Source organism: Aythya marila (assembly GCF_965140915.1).
Source record: "Aythya marila genome assembly, chromosome: 8".
Lineage (NCBI taxonomy): Eukaryota > Metazoa > Chordata > Aves > Anseriformes > Anatidae > Aythya > Aythya marila.
In genome coordinates, this window is record NC_139049.1 from 19,226,070 (window position 1) to 19,244,674 (window position 18,605).

General features: G+C 36.7%; 1 protein-coding gene across 2 annotated transcripts in view; it reads right to left on the reverse strand.

The window, feature by feature from the left end:
- Positions 1-18,605, reverse strand: part of ADGRL2 (adhesion G protein-coupled receptor L2) — a 392,820-nt gene that overhangs the window by 235,507 nt on the left and 138,708 nt on the right. The gene's annotated exons all lie outside the window — the stretch shown is intronic.

Sequence of the window (18,605 nt, forward strand, 5' to 3'; positions counted from 1 at the left end):
TGTTCAGTAATTCAGTGACTTCTTATTTCTCATAAATGTAGTAGACTGCTTGGAATTCATCTTGAAAATTTAAAGAAGACCAATTGGAAACAGCAGTTAAATGAGTCATTTTTCAGTTCTTCTATTCTTTGTTTATGAGCTAGGGTTTTTTAAGCACCCATGGGAAACTGAAAATGTTTCAGGTCCAACTGTTAGTTGAAAGCTAGCTCAGAGACTGCAAGCAACTATCCAGCTTACATATCCTTACTGGTAAACATGGAGAGCTCATCAGTCTCAGCTGAGGCTGCAGCCTACTGCAGGCACATGGAGCAGGCAAGTCCTGCCTTCCTGCTTGGCTGCTGAGGGGTAGAAATGTGCAACTAGAATTCCAGCTAAAAACATTTGCTTGATCTTTAACTCTTTTGTTCTGAAAAGTTTCAGTCATATGATATTATTTATACGGAATTTCTGAAAGCTTCTTATACCCTTTTCACATGACAAGCCCCTGCTTAGGCTTGTAGCTGCACAGGTTCAGGAGAGCAGCACTGGAACAGTTTAAGCATTCTTTCAGTGCAGAAAGCAGAGCTGGTGACACAACTGCTACAGAAAGACTGAGAAATGGGCTGTCAATTTCACTGTCTTTGACCTGTCAGACAACGTGCATAACGCTTGTTACTGGTCCTGATCCTTTCCTAACCTGTGCCTATTTGGGTAAGCTACATCTGTGCATAAGCAGTGCCAAACATCAGCACTAGTGTACTTGGAAGCTCTGCAATTTGCACTGTGTACTCACTTTACATCAGTGAAATTACTTCACAAGATGTTGGGCATTAGAGGAATGGGACAAATGTTTGCGGTCTGGGAGCACTAAAACACACCTCTGTGGACATAATGTTTTCTTCAGGACCCTTATGTCCAGCTATGCATCCACAGTGTTGACCAAGAGACCAGTGGTCTCACCACTTTGAAGGGAAACAGGCAGTTGATTGCCAGTAGCACCAGGATGGCAAGAAAAACGTCTGCTCTCTGCTATAACTACTATAGTGTTACAAACCCCAACGACCTATCTGCACTATTAGGAGAAACAGGGTAAGCATGTGCAAGGCCAATGCTCAGTGCTCTTAAGTAAACAAACAAACAAATGCACACAAACACAGAACAGATGTTTGATTCAGAGGAGTTTTAAACCAGTGGGGTCACTTCTTGGATGCCTGCCACTTTCCATGTGGCAGTATATAAATCACACACGCTGTCTGTAATCTATATAAAAATCTATATAGCCTGGACAGAGGAATGGGCTACAAATTTGTAGCCCCGTGAAATTTGCTGATGGTGTGGAGTAGAGCAGTGCACTGAAGAAAGAACTAATTTCAAGTTCAAACAAAAGTTTTTAATTTGCAGTACAAGTTGGCTGCCGTCTGTACCATATGTGCCTTTCAAAGCAATAAACAAACGTTGTGTATACACAGGTGATTGCAACTGAATTACAGTGGGATTATTTTGAGAGAAATTGTAAAATAGGGGGATCTTTTCATAAAATATCAGTTAAATGTGGAGAAGCAATTAAGTAGAAGCAGAAAGTCCATCAGGAGAATACACTATACAAGTGAAAGAGTTGAATTAGTGTTTTTCAATGCTCTGAGTCAAGGCAGAAATGTCTTTGCTTTTACGTATAAACCCTTTTCCCGACAACCTGTTTTAGCACTTGGGAAGGCACAAAGAAGGAACAGAAAGATAGAGCAGATGATGACAAGCTATAAATCTCAATGCTTAAATTAAGTGGTAGGGCTAGAAATACAGTACAGTGCATCACTTGCTACAGTGTGACAAATGGTGCTCCATTTGCTAAAGTCATTTACAACTGGCCATTAATAAAGGGGCTGGGACAGGGGATGCCACTTCCTGAAGTTCTAAAAGGAAAGTGATTAAAAGTAGCTGGAAGTCTGAGTATACACTTCAGAGCATTGGCCAAGAAAGGACTTAATTCCTGGTCTTAAAGATAAACATTTTACTGATAATGTGCACTGCTCCCCCTAGGATTATAAAATCTAACCATAACAGACAATACTCCAGATGTGACATAAGGAGAAATTACTTGGAAAACCTAACACAAAACAGTTACCAAGAAGATTTACCCCTGTATTATAGATAAACAGGTTTGCAGAACATCATCCTACAAACTTATCGAGACCATAATAGCAAACCCAATCATCAGATATCAACATCATGTTATCAACAGATAACATCTTACAGAAATACAGATACCCTTCTCAATGCAAGAGCTTTACATGCAGGCTGTTCACCTGACTTCACTCCTGATACTCTTTCCCTCCATTACATGGACATATGAATTGAAGGAGACTGTTTCTCATCTGATGCTAAAGTAGGTCAGCAATTTGTTTCCTCTTTCCTTTTCCTTGTTCCTTTCAATAATATATTTCCAGGTTTATTTTGGTGCATGCTGTTAGTGCCAGCTATTCCAAATTATTCTATGTCCTTTAATGAAAACATCTGCAACTGTGTAGACTCCACGTATTTGGTGTCTAATTCCCTGTCAGAGTTGCACTATACTCTGAAAGGATACAGGGAGGGCAAAAAGCATGGGCCTGTTTCCTCATGTACTGGGTTCAGATGACATCATTTGACCACACTGGTGGAGAACCTGTGGTCGGTGGTCCTAGATTATTATGCCTATTGCTTCTCTGTAACACTAGTTTTGAAATCATTTATTCTGCAATTAAAATTCAATAGTTTGATAATACTGAGCACTTGAGCGTCTGCAAATGTTGTGGATGTCCAGCTCTAAGAGAATGGTGAAGACAGATTTGAGTGTAAGCTTCCAGCTTTTGGAGCCAGACATACAAGCTACAAAATCCAGGAAAACTCTCACCAGCTTCACTGTAAGCTTCTATATGGTAAAACCTAAAGGACTACAACATTTATCTGAATGAGAAGTAAAATTACAGAATCACAGAATCATGGAATTGTCTAGGTTGGAAGAGAACTCAACATCATCGAGTCCAACCTCTTACCTAACACTAACAAGTCCTCCACTAAACCATATCGCTAAGTTCAACATATAAACATCTTTTAAAGACCTCCAGGGATGGTGACTCCACCACTTCCCTGGGTAGCCCATTCCAATGCCTCACAACCCTCTCAGTAAAGAAGTTCTTCCTAATATCCAACCTAAAACACCCCTGGCACAACTTTACCCCATTCCCCCTTGTCCTGTCACCAGGCACGTGGGAGAACAGACCAACCCTCACCTCTCTACAGCCTCCTTTAATGTACTTATAAAGAGCGATAAGGTCGCTCCTGAGCCTTCTCTTCTCCAGGCTGAACAAACCCAGATCCCTCAGCTGCTCCTCATAAGACTTTTTCTCCAGACCCCTCACCAGCTTAGTCGCCCTACTCTGGACTTGCTCGAGCACCTCGATGTCCTTCTTGTAGTGAGCGGCCCAAAACAGTACTCGAGGTGCGGTCTCACCAGAGCCAAATACAGGGGGACAATCACTTCCCTAGACTTGCTGGCCACACTGCTTCTTATGCAGGCCAGGATGATGTTGGTCTTCTTGGCCACCTGAGCACACTGCTGGCTCATATTCAGCCAACTATCCACCAATACTCCCAGGTCCTTCTCCACCTGGCAGCTTTCCAACTACTCATTCATCTCCCAGGCTGTAGCTCTGCTTGGGGTTATTGTGCCCCAGGTACAGGACCCGGCACTTGGCCTTTTTGAACTTCAGCCCATTGGTGCAGCCTATCCAGATGCTCCTGCAGAGCCTTCCTACCCTCGAGCAGAACAACACACACACCTAACTTGATGTCATCTGTGAACTTACTGAGGGTGCACTCGATCCCCTCATCCAGATCATCGATAAAGATATTAAAGAGGACTGGCCCCAGTACCAAGCCCTGGGGAACGCATTACTACTATAGACAACACATACAAACGATGAGCTGAATTAGAAATAAAGAACTTCACATTATAACACCAGGGTTATCTGGAAATTATTAAAAATGACACAAGGTATCAATTAATTATTAACTATAAAAGAGTAATAAAAAAAAAAAAAAGATACAAGCACTATAATGAACTATTCTACTAATTTAAGTTTATGTGTGTAGTTTACAAATCACTGTGCTACATCTTGCAGTGCTTCCAGGCAAACTGATCTTTCACCTAGAGAGGAGGTGCATTAGTATTCACATTGCTCTGACATGAATCTCTTTTGCAGTTACCCCTGCCTTCCAGAGTCTTCCTGCTAACCTTTCAGTTATTATGATAATTGTAAGCAAACAACTTGAAACAAATGGTAAAATCAACACGACCAGAGTGCACCTTATTTTGTTTCTTTTACTTTTATGGACATTTGAATACTGTTTGGTCAGGGTGGCATTTGATTTGAATTTCTCAGTCCTGGAGGAAAAACAGCAGAAGCTAATGTTTTATCCAAATGCAGACAAAATAGGCATGTAATTACAAGTTGTTTCAATGCATTTATTTTCAACAGGTAATTTGATACTCCTACTTTTCAAGAATTAAGATGTCACAGATAAATAATCACAGCTCTACAAGTTTGCTTCTCAAAAATACTTAAAATCTTCTATGCTTTTTATTTGGATCTAATATATACATATATATATATATATAATTGAACTTTAAAAATGTTATCTAGATAAACTTTTGTAATGGAAATGAAGTTGGAGATAATAGAGCAGTTACAGTAAATGGATGTTAAAAGTAAAATTAATCAAGGTCTACACAAATAGAAAGGAATATTGTAGATTTTTTTTTCTTTTTCTACAAGTACCAGAGAACATATTGAGTATATAGTGAAATTACCTTGTTAGCCCTGTTCAAGTATAGAGTGGTGAGACCTACAAATGCGTAGGTCTAACCACTCAATATTCAACAAAAGAATGTTATGTCATACCTCTTATTTGAGATGTGTGTGTGGTGTGTATAGATAACTGGCTTAAAGCATGATGTGGTCTTTACAGTCTGAATTTAGCAATAAAGCATGATAAAGAGTGAAAAAGGGAGTAAAAAAAAGGAGACAAGGAAAACTTTGGTTCAGCTGATAAAAAGCAGGAAAAAGAGACTTTCACCCCAAGCAGAAAGAGGAACTTACAAAAGTCAGATTAAAAGTTCAATTTTACTATCATCAAGAAAATCGTGAAAATTTTTACAGGTACTTTGTGTTAGTTTTGCTCTGAAACATTATTGCTAGAACCTGTTAATTTAAATAGCTGGAATGACATGTAGACTGTCATTACTGTATAACACAAGTAGATATTATAATGACATTATGTCATCCATGTAAGTTAAATTGTAAGTCCTTCATAATGGGAGGAGGACAATTTTAAGGAATTTCAAACACTTTTTTTTTTTTTTTTTCTGGAATAAATCAATTTTCTACAAAACAATATTATTCAAAAAATCAGTTATCAAAATGGCAATACACTTTTGATTATCTTGCTTTAGCTAATAATGAGATGTTTAACTGACCCACCATAAAAAGCACAGGAAATAAAACAGTTCTCTATCAGTAAACAAGGAGAAATTGTAACAATGTTATTGAGAGATGGACATGTTTCATAGATGAGCAAACACTTCAATCAATAATTTAGCTGTTGAACAAAACAGTATTAAATTGAACAAGCTGTGAACCAATAAAAAAAAAAATAAAATAAATACATTAAAAAAGATGCTTTTCATAAATATTGCACTGTAAATTTTAGGTAAGACCAGCTGCTGGCAGACAGTTATGAAAGGCATGCTGAATTGTACAAAGTATCTCAGTTAGATGTGGTCAGTTTAATTTGTTGGAATTTGATAGTGAAATTTTTTTAGTGAAAGACCGTGAAGGTACAATTCTGTTCAGAACTCTTTCCCCATTGCATTCTTTGTCCAAGATTGCCTGATGATTTAACCTATACCTTCACTTCAGGGACTGTTGTTGATGAAGAGGCTCGCTATTGTGGGCTGATAAAAGATCATGATACTTTTGAAACATGAAACTAAGAACCTAAAAAGACAATGAATGAAAGTGCATGTTGGGGTAGAACACAGGTACATTCATCACTTAAACCACATGGCTTGAAATCTCCAGTTAATGGTTTTATCACATCCAACAAAGCCATCTTGGATCAGAAATTTTTATGCATGCATTAATAAGTAAGCAGGAAGAAAAGGAAACAAAGTTTTAGATGTTCAAACAATAATCTATTAGACAATGTAGGTAAATTTAAAAAAAAAAAAGTACTGGTGGTGTTTTCAGATCTACTAGCTTATATATCTATGGGAACCATGAACATTTATAAAGAAAGTAACATAAATAGGATAAAGATTAAAAAATAATAATAATTAAAAATAAATAAATAAATTCCCTTCCCTGAACACTGAACAGTTAGATAATTATTTTTGTGTATGATCTTCTTCTGACCCCAACTTGCACTTATGCCTTACTCACTCTTCATTTTCTTTTGTATAGTGTTTATTTTAATTTTAATGCTAGAGACATTGGTTTATGACTTTAAACTGTTGCTACTAATATATATTGATAAACAGAATGTCCATCTAAAAAGAGTATTCAAAGATATTTGAATAGTCTAGACACCTTTCCTTTTCAAGAGTCACAGAAGGCACGTTAATTTGAATAGCTCATATTATTTCTTTTATCTACTGATATTTTCCCATCTATTGATGTCTATCTTGGCCTAGTTTCCCTTTTTTAACTTTTTCAGATTAAAACAATTTGTTATATGCACATATATGTGGCATGGAATACACATAAATGTTTTGTAGGGGAGAAAACCAAAAGCATTATGTCTTAAAACTTTAAGTTGGACTTGCAACAAGTATAAATTGGTGCAGCTCCACTGGCGTTAGAGGTGTTATCTGATTTTCAGTAGCTAAGAAGCTGCCACAACATTTCCTTTCCATTCTTGATATTTTAGTTGTTTATTTTTATTGAATGTTGAAGCAGAAGATTGCTTTGGCTGTAAACACAAACAGCAATGCTGGTGAAATAGCATTCATATACTGTGGCAGTATATAGATTAGCTAGGTTTAGCAGATGCAAACCTGCATCTGTATTTTAAGGAGGAAGAGAGGAAAGAAAGAGTACTTGAATTACTGGACAGCAGGACTGCACTGATTCATAACTCACTCCCTGCACTGCTGGACCTTGTCACTGGTTGTTCACAACTCCAGCACAGTCTCTGGGGATTCACAAGAGTTTATGCATTAGCACAGCATTATTTCTGATCCCACTGCAATTGCACAGAAACTTGCATAATTCAAGTCTTTGTCTCTTTCCACACAATAAAAAATAAAAATAAAAATGCATCCACGACCAATTTAACTGACCAATACAAATTCCTTCAATCAAATAACTATAGGCATAATCCCTACACCACTTCAGGCAGGGATGGCCTGTCTGTGAGACTGTCCGTGGAGTGCAGTCTTATGGTAGAAACAGCTCAGAATCTACATTAACAACAAATAAAAATAAAAAAAATAATAATACGGGCAGTTGCCTTACACGTACAGACTACATGCTTGAACACACAATCTGGTAACAGCTATGTACAGAGTATTGTAAATCTTAATGATAAGTTACAAGAATCCCTCTTCTTGGAAGACAGGGTTATGCCTTTCATGCCTAGCCATTCCCTCTGCACAGCACACAGAGGCTAGCAGCTGGCGAGGTGAAGAAGAAATGTGTGTGCATGGGGCAGGAATGAAAGGTCAGCTCAAACAGTATGAATACTCTAAACAAGAGCCACATGCCAACTGACCCTACCATGTCTGACCACTGGTGGCTAATGTTGCAGATTGCCTTGTTAACTGGCTGAGTAGCCTGGACCCATTTTTGAGGTCCAGTGGCTTAGAGGGAGTTTGGAGGCTTACCTTTACTGAGGAAAGGACGCATTAAATGAAGGAAGGAAAGAAAAAAGCTTCCCTCTTATCATCCTTCCGTCATCACCCACAGAAAGGAATTTGACCTTTTGATTGAGTTGTTTTCTTGCTTTGTTTAGTAGTGAATTGTCATTTGCAACGGGCCTCTGCCATCCATGAAGTCTTAAGCTCTCTCCTATAGAGATTTGTGCTATGGAAGGAATGCACATCAGTAATAAAGATCAACAGGATTATAGTTGCTTAATTGGACCCTGGCTAATAAAATTAACCAACAGATTTAAGAGATTTGTTTTGTTTCCTTTTGTTTGGCATTACCAACAATATTTTCCCTCTGACGAGATGCCAGAAAAAAATAATTCCTACTTCCCTAGGTTTTTAGTGAACTTTGCTTCTTCTTTTTTCTTTGTGACTCCAAATTAAGGAAGTATAAACTCTTAGTAACTGTTCAAATATAAATTAGCAGACAACGTGGTACCTATATTTTGCAACACAAAGTATTTAGGCTTGCCGTATGCTGTCACAGCTTGATTAGAGTAACAATAACAAAACTCATGGAAAGTTTCCTGTTTGTTTCTTAAGTTTTGCTTCTTACAGGTTTGGCAGGGGGATTCCACAGAAGATAGCAAGCTGTAACTCCTTGCCTTCTGTAATGTTTACTTTTGCCCCAACCCATTTCACATTTAGATATCACATTAATACGCTTGCAGTTATTTGAACAGAAATTATACTATGTATTTTGACTTCTGCACAATAATTGGAAGCAACAACAGAATCTTAAGTAGTAACCCAGCTGTCTCCTAAGTATTATTAAGCCTAAAGAGTTATTGGGAATGCACAAAACTACAAAAGCATTGTAAAGAAATGATTTCATCTGTATATGATTCTAATCAAGCTTGGCTTGCCGTTAAAAGGCTTGTTTAATGAAGACTGTATTTCCCTTATGAGAGTCCCGACCACATAGTTCACTATCAGCCAACCAAGGCTTATTACTGTAACAATAGCTAAAGGGTTTACCACAAAACAAAATAAAACATAAAAACAAAACAAAACAAAACAAAAACAACCTACAACAAACAAAAGCCACCAAAAAAAAAAAAAAAAAAAAACCTCCAAAAACAACAAAAAACCCTTTCATCTCAATCTGGTTTTGATCACATATTTAGCAAATGACAGAAAAATAACACAGAATAAATCAAAGTAACTGAAAGGACAAAGAAAAGGCTGCTTAAAGAAATATAAATTTATAGAAGTTAAATAATATTTTATTCATATATTTTTTTGATTTAAATATTTAATTAAAGGAATCAGTTCATCTGGGATTTTCTTCTTATGTTACATCATTATTTCTGCTACTGCAATGTTACTGATTTTGAAGAAGAGAAGTCAATTTTTTTGCAGCCGGACTCTTTTACAAATTAAAGTGGATTTTGGGCTTCATATATTGTATGCAAATACAGGGAAATGCTTTACTGAACAACCAAAACAAATGATTTTAGATGATTTTATCTAATGTTAACTCAAAACTGAAACAAATGCCTTTATCTTCTAATTTTAGGACATGCTCCTGCAAGTGTTAATATTATTTTTAGAAAATCACATAAAGGACTTTGCTAATGGTCACAACTCCCGATTTTAATGGCATTAATAAAAACAAGTAAACTCCTACATCTGCCTCGGTATTTGCAGTCAGGGTTGGTGCTTTAGTGCCAGGTTTTGAAAACTCCAATACACACAGATTGTTCCTTTGAAGTTAATAAGATATTTGTATGAGTAGGGGCTACTCACATGAGTCAGTGTTTTTTGGTTGGAGCCTTGGTCCTTTCTGTTGCCAAGTGTACTTAAGTTTATAAGACTGTCCATTTCAACACATTTTGTTTAGTTAAACTAAAGTACTTCATTTTTAAGGAAAAAGTTATATTGCCAAAAAGTATAAACAGGACTAACTTTGACTAATATAAATATTTGAAAACCAGAACTTTTTGTTACATCTTATAGAAACAATCCTAATACAGATGACAGAGGGAAAAGTACTTTTATGGAATAGATGGTTCAACTGAACTATAGCACAAAGGAAATGTAAAAAATAAATACAAGCAAATTTGTCTTCCAACAGCCAGCATATTTGGATCAGGTTGAGAATATTTTTGTCTAACTATTAAATGGAAATTCTTTACATTTCCAGTTCTGCAGCACATTATTTAAACCTTAAGCCTCTCTAATTATGAGGAATCATTAAATTTATTCCTATTGCCTGCTTTAAGGTTTATTTGCTAATAAGCAACTGGACAAGGGATGTGTGAAATGAATAGCTGAAGAAAAACTCTGACAGCAAAAGAGAGGTCTGGAGGGTGAAGTTGGTTTATTAGGCACCGTTTGTCATGAATGGGTCTACTGCATGTACAAAAGCAAATCCCACTACCTTAGAAGATTAATTCTGAAGGAGGCACTCTTGGGTCAAAGTATACATAAGCGTGTGCCTAATCTCAGAGAAATCAGGCTATTTTCTCACAGCAATTAAGCAGAGGTCTAGGGTTTCACCCACAGTGTATTTAAACACAGGATACAATTAAACCCCAAAGTATTAATATCTGTGCTGTGCAAAATTGCCCAGGAAATAGATTTTGCCCTCTTTCAAATGGAAAGCAAGACAAATTAAGGATGATGGTTTTATTTGAGCAAAAAATGATCCTGAAACAAATGTAAGTCATTCATTTTTAACTGTTAATTCCTTATGTACATTTTTTTCCTTTTTTTCCTACTCACATAAGTTACTTTGGAATGTGCAGTGTTCAATGAATAGAACTGATCAATACCATCATTAAAATACTTTTGTTTTCACAGCTAGTAAAATTTCTACAGGATAGTGGTTCAACAAGAGTATTTAAAACAAATTATTAACAAAATATTGCTCTGTACTGGCAATCTTAAGGATCAAGAGGCTGACCATAACATCTTATTCAGCAAAGAGTAGTTATAAAACTCCTTCTTCCTTGATGTCCATGGACTGTTCAGAAGTGTAAGTGGAAAGAACACTGTGACTTAAAGAAATTTAATGCCAATTTGAACTATTTCTAGAGAAAAGGGAAAAAACTCTTCTAAACACACAGCATACTTGCCATTGCATGTGAACTCCTGTATAAATGCAAGGACTAAATAATTGTTTTAAAAACCTTACTTCTCAGCTCCCTAAATAAACTCTCTGACTTTATGGTCTTTCACATTACCATTTCAAATATAATTCACTTTTGTCTGCCTATCATAACTATATACTCTATGTCATTCCCAAATCACTTTATAAAATGTAAAAATCAATCTTTTCCCCCTCACTTTAGATAATTGATGTTTCCTACCAGAACAACTGCCTATACACAAAACAATATACTACATGTATACTGTGCACTTTGATAAATCCTGTCACCTGTATCTTTACACTTAAAATTATTATAGTTTTACTACTATTGCAATGTACGCAGTAACAAGCTAATTCTAGATTTCAAAGCTTCTAAGTACCATGTTTTAGTAATTACGTCAAATTTTGAGCTTTCAAAACAACAATGTATGGCACAGGATGTTTATAAACAGTCTAAAGTAACACGCAGATATTTTTTTTAAGAAATGAAAAAATTACTTCTGACTGTTCACGTTGGTCAGCAAGACACTGTTTTAACCTTTAAAAATGCAGCATATCCCAAAACAAGTTACTTAAATAAATGCTCTTTTTGAGTGCAAGTGACCTTTTAAATGATTATATCTCAGCACTTGCAACAATAAGAATTTCACCTATCACCTCTACACTTTTGATGCGCTGCACTGAGTGAATCCATAACCTTTTCACAATACGTAACATGCTGCAGAACACAAAATTACTTGCTAACTTTAATTAAATCCTTTCAGCAAAGTCCTGCTGACCTCTTTGGAAAGAAATCTTACTAAATGAAAAAATAAAACCAAGCAAATTCCAAATCCCTCTACATTTGATAGCTCAAAATGGATCTGCAACCATTTCAGAAAATGATCTTTCAGAGCACCAAATTAGTCTGCTGCTTTAAATTTTTCATAACAAGGTTTTTAGATAAATTTCAGTAAACATTAAAAAATAATTCTTGTTTGAAATACACAGATCTTTTATTTTCCCAGGAGTCACTAAAGGCATGATAGAAGCTCACTGAAGCCAGCAGAAGTCTTTGGAACAGGCCTTAAAATAGCAATCTAGTTAAGTCCTGCAGACTGTAAACAGCCTGAAAAAGATTGCAGGACAAAACTTAGAAACAAAATACTTTAGTTACTTTACCTTCTAAAGCACTGGATTTTTTTATTTTTATTTTTTAAATTTTTCCTTTAAGAAAACATAATATTAGACCAAAACAAGAGATATACAAGGACTTTGACCATGGAAACAAACAGCAAAACTGCCCTGATCCACATTTGTTGTTGTATAAATGTTGCATACCCTTTATGCCCCTACATAGTAGGCATAGAATTGTGACCTCTTTGCTTAGCACAAAATGTAAAAATGTAAATTTTAAATTATGTTAGGAGCAAAATCAAACAGAATAGATAGCATTTTGAAAGTCTGTGATTAATTTAAAGGAACACTACAGTTTTTTTGATTCTTTTGGAATCAGTTCAAGTTAAGGACCAAACCTTTAAAGGCAATTAATGCTTATGGACTATTAAAAGAAATTTTGTAAGCCTCTGTCTACATACATGTACATAGTCATAATATTTAAGCATGGGCATGCACATATTAACTTGAGCACATACTTCAAAACAGCAGGAGGTTGACTGTCTATATCTGTGGTTTCAGTTCACGTGCATGCTGCATCTATGAACAGTACAGAAGCTCGTAGTCTTTGTAATACAGATGCAGGTGTTGCAGTTCACTTTTGATGCTGGCACAGTCATGACTATTTATTATTTTTTCTACAACCTGAATTAAAGAAGAAATATGAACTTAATGTGCTTTTATTTTTATATAAAAGTAAATAATACAGTGGTTTCTAAATGACCAGTGTGAGGAATTTTAAGTGACAATATTTGTTTCTGTCTTTACGGTATTTTTTTTAATTCTTTTTTCAGACATGGTTGGAAGGAAGCTTATTTACTAGAAATGAAACCTACTGTTGTCAGGGAAGCATGCCTTATAATTAAAAAAAGCTCTCAGTAATGAAAAAAAAAATCACAAGAATCTTTTTTTTTTTTTTTTTTGAATGTTCCAGTTTAATAAGCTGGTGATCTCACTGTAGATACAACTTCCTGATGTAAAGCCAAAATTAGTGTGCAATGATACACTGAGGTACTGGAAGAAGCTAAGAAATCAAATGGAAAGACATAAGAAAAATGGAACTTGCTGTGGCTTTCTGAAGACAAAGGAGATGAGTTGTCGGACTGGTGTGTAATCACAAAGTTAAACAAACAGCAATACAGCTAAACTAATTCACTGTCAAGTCTACATGTCATCCAGGCTGGTTCATTATGTGTATTTGTGACAAACAATACGGAAGAGACAACTGTACTGAATCAAATAACTTGCAACAGTTTACACTCCTATAAAACTATTTACATTTTGTCAAATGAATATTTATAACAAGTGGCTTTCCCTTCACAAACACTATAGCTCAAGCAGCTCCCATTCATTATCGTATTTAGGAAGTACAAACACTAATTCTGTGAGTCAGCGACAGAGTCTGTTGTAACTTGCCAGAAAACAAGGCCTGCAATACTAATATACAATCTAGAGGAAATGCACTGCTGCCTCCAGTTTTTCAAACATCCTAGGATTTTTATGGCTCTGAGTCACAGGACTTCAGCTTCAATGTTATATCTGCCCTTCAGCAGAGCACACTCCAACGAAACAGCCGGTGAAGTTTATTCTGCACTTTATCACTACAGTGTAAACCAGCATGTGCCCACCTCCACGGGGTGACTGAACCCAACTTGTCTGTGTGCACAGACAGCACTTTGGCCACAGATGTGACTGGTTAACTGTACAAGCAAAGAGGATAAATCCACATAACAATACTTCATTCACCAAGGAAATCTGCTGTGGATTACAGCTTCTCTATGGTTACGTCTGTTCTTAATTTACTGCTTTTATTCAGTTTTCAACCATAAATGAGCCCCTTATGAGGCATTCACTACGCAGAATTGACAACTCTTTTTATCTACTTGAAAAATATTTTTGGATAATAATTTATGGTTACGAAATATTTTAAGCAGTTTGAATAGTTACATTATATTCTTTCAGTACTTAATGATGCAGTATCCCCTGTAAAAATGGAGACCCGGGCAATCTACTGATTTCATATATTTATAACAAAACACAGCAGCCTTGGCCATAAAGAAACACAAATTGTAAAACCTATCATGGGAATGGCTTTTTTTTGTTTGTTTGTTTTTTGTTAAAAAAAAGCTCTTAAACAGCATCTCATGAGGAAATCTTGGGTCAGAATTGTGACTAAGGGCCCCTTGGATGGGAACATAAAGTATTTTGGCAAACATGATATTTGTTTATGGCCTTGGCTTTTTTTTTTTTTTTTTTTTTTTAAGTTTGCGATAGATGTATATTTTAAGTACTGTTTGAGAGAGCAATGAAGCTGTCTGTAATGCTGGGGAGGTTACTGAATTATTTATGTTTTATGTATGAAACTGAAATGTGAGCATGGGTATTTTAATCTTGTTTCACCATCAAAGATAGTCTCTCAATTTGTATGCCAAATTAATGTGCTATCTACTTCGTAAAAGCCATCTAAAGGGACTGATTAGCATTGGGCACTAAGTGATGCTTAGGAAAGAAGGTTGTGAGTAAGCAGAGCTGCCTAAGAAACTAGCAACATACTGCAAAGCTGCTGGTACAAAAGTGTGTTTTGTCCCATGCCGATACCATCCTTTCTATGAATTCTGACATACCTCCTCAGAGGGATGTCATCCATTGAAACTATAATTGGCAATAGAGGAAGGGAGCCATGTCACTGATATGGAATATTCTTATTAATTGTGACAATAGTGATGAGGCTTTAAAAAGCCTTCCAAGATGACAAAGTCCCCTCTGCATTATTTTAGATTAATTTAAAGTGTTGGCACACAAAGCTTTACAACTTTATTCTTGGCAGAATATGAGTACTTTCAGACTCATTGATACTCAGGGATTCTTCACTATTACAGAGTAAACTCCCTGTAGATAAACAAAAGAAAACATTTGAATGAGGTACTTGCAGTGTTTTCCTCATTAGCAGCTACAGTGTCTTGAGCAGGGAATGAGTGTTTTGGGACAAGCATTCTTGGCATTAACAAGAAAGGACATTGCTTTTACAGGCAAGAACACTTTATGGCTTTCTGAAACATCCTATCACAATACCATATGTAATCCAAATAAAAAAAATACAACTGAAAGCAAAATTAAGTGTTAGGGTACTTTAAAAATAAGTGCACTTGTATATAAATACAGCAGAGAAATACTGAACTGATTTTAGTTTGGTTGCTTTAAATATTGCCCCTGATGTTTTATGGATTCCAATTCTTCCTTTGTTTGCTATTTACTTGCAACTGGTTTTGATTTCTTCATAAAAATAAATAAAAAAAAAAATTCTTTGTTTTAAACTGAATATCCTCATTTTCATTTAGTGGGTGCAGTCAGTATGCTAGGTGTAGGCCGACATTTTCTGCATGCATTTAAGATTCCCCTGGAGTGGCTGGATAAAACACCATGGAAGATACTCAGCTCTGCAATCACAGAGACTGTGCCACTGAGTCTTTGGAGCATAAAACTTCCCTGAGTTAGAGGTTACCTTTTAATTGTGCACGCATGTGTGCACACACATTCATTTGTGTGCCGGGACTGCAGCTATGCTATTACAATCTGCATGCTCTCTTAATCTGTATTTATGAATGGCAGTGTTAAATTTAGTTAAGAAGTCAGTGGCTAGCCGCAGGGCTGCTATCAGTTTTGCTTGGTACCATGATCCAAACTTAGGTCTTACATCTCACTTATTATGTAGAGATTTAATGGATGGCAAAATGGCAAAATCTCTGAAAGCTGTGTGAGCTTGAGAACTCAGCAACTTCTTTTGCATGACAGATGCACGTGTGGAAGAAAAAAAAAAAAAAAAAAGGAATGCCAAAGCAGAAGTCACTGCTGTTCTGAAGTGTCAAATTAGTTTGAGAGGACCCACCTGGACTTGGATTTCTAAACAGTGGTTTTCCTTAGTGCTGCTTGTGAATCTGCATTACTGCTACTATGTACAAAAGAAAGCAGGATTTTCCCCCCAAATTAAATCCTCAGATACTTGCACATATTGGGCAAATCTGTGGGCAGAGAGTTCAGTCACAATACTGAAAAGCAGGAGCTGCAAGTGCTGGTAGGACATAAAATACTTCTGTAACATTTGAACTTGTGTTTTTATGTCCAGCTAACTCAAATTGAGGAGAGGAACACAGACACACCAATACAGCTGACAGCTCCTAACTGGTCCTTTCATTCAAGAATTTGGATGAGGCAGCAACTTCATCAGTACTTTTCCTTCCTCCATTTGACTGCTAACCTCAGATGTCTCAAAGTCTAGATAGCAAAAGGCTACTGAACATTGCTCAAAAACACAGGTCTAGGGTTTGCCCTAACAGCTGAGTTTCACACACAAGAAGCTAAATCACCTATCTGTATTTTCCAGCATAAATACAATGAGTCACAATAATATAACACTACATGTCTGAATTAAACTGACTAAGGCACGAACACTGCAACATAAGATGCCCACTCCACTGTGAATTCAACTTATACCCATACATATTGCAGCTAAGAATGGATCAGTACCAGGACACCTGACCCAGGTGGCTAATGAAGTGTAATCTATCTGACCCATCTGGCACCTGAGCCAGCCTCTGCTCTTAAATAATTTATATTTCAGGCCAATGTACTAATTTGAATCCTAACCCTTATCATAGAGGATCATCTAATACTGAATTCTTCCAACATCACAATTACAGAACTACCTGTGCAAAAGAACTTATCCTTCCTGAGCTAATGCGTAAACCTTCAGTACTCAGTACCTTCAGTACCTCAGTTAAAATACTTAATAATTATATTAATTGTTTTTTGACACAAAGAAATTCACTGGTGGCTGAATGATAAAGTACAGAGGGGCAAGTAGGCTGAAACACCACCAAATTATTGCCCTTGGAAAATTTTTCCTCTTTTCCACTTACATCATATCCATATTTGCATTTAGACAGCCTGGAACAGATCCTGCAGATTTTGTACACGTGATCTACTCTACAAGCCAAGAGCATGTAAGAATAAACAGTTTGCTCAGTTAGAATTTGCAAGCCTAAACTTTGAAAATAAAAGATCATAAAATCATTCAGGTTGGAAAGGACCTGGCACAGTCACTTAGTCTAAATTTCCGTGTAAAGCTGTCTCAAAACTGAATTTAGAGTAAGCAGCTAAGAATTCAGCTGTAAGCAGGAATTGAGGTTTGAATCTCTCTTTCTTTGGAGGATTCTTAAACCTCTCTGGTCAACTACTTTCATAGCATAAAAAAAGAAAATTTCTTGCATCCAGCCAGAACCTTCCCTCAGCCAAATTATGACTGTTGCCTCTCACACTCCTTTTACACACCTCAGTGAAGAGCATAGCAGTATCTTTTCTGTAACTTCATTGTAGGTATTGGTGAGCTGTTAGATCCCCTTGGAGCCATCTCTTCTATGCAGTGAACAAACCCCATCTCTCTGCTTCTCCTCACAGGCCTAGCACTCCAGCCCCTAATATCTTCTTCACCGAACTTGATTCAGTTTGTCAATGTCTTGTACTGGTGCGTTCAAAACTGGAGATGGCCTAACAAGCATTGATTAAACCTCGATTAAAGGGGGATCATCACTTCCCTTGATCTACTGGCTATGCTCCTGGTGATACGACTCTTTCATTCTGTTAGTTCTCAACGCTGCCAGGACACGCTGATGACACAATAGGTTTAGTTGTTGTCCAACAAGCCCCCCAGTCCCTTCCTGCAGAGCTGCTATGGATCAGTCCTCAGCTCTGATCAGGGGTGTAATTTCTTCCCTGGTGCAGGGCTTTACATCTGTTCTTGGTGAAATTAATTCTCATTGTCTCAGTTCCTAGTGTCTCTAGGTTGCTATGTGTGCAAAATTGATGAGTGTCTCTTCCCCCAGGTCACTGATAAAGATATGAAACAGGAGATGTCCCAGTATAGATTGCAGAAGAACTACACTTTCCAAGTAGAGTAGTAACCATAAGCCATAACCTTTTAAGCTGGATGATGCAACCAGTTTCTCACCCTAGTAGTTCACTCATCTAAATTGGGATGTCCCAACATAGATACAAGGGAAGTGCTGTTGAAACCCTTGTTAAAATCACTGTAGATGACACTCATTACTGCCCCCCCCATCCACCTACAGATTTACTCATTTCATCATAGATATCAATCAGGTTGGTAAAGGATGATTTATTTTTTAAGTACTAGTTGATCATTCCCAATCACCTTCTTCTCCTTCATGTGCCCAGAAACTGCTTCCAAGATCACATTGTGATTTTCCCAGGGACTGAGTAAAGGATCCCCAGCACTTAGCTGTCTTTCTGGGTTGTATTTTTTTGCCATCTTTGAAGATGGTTATGACTTTTTTTCTCTCTCCAGTTATTCTCTGGTTTCTGTGACCTTCCAAAGTGATAGAGAAAGTCTAGTTC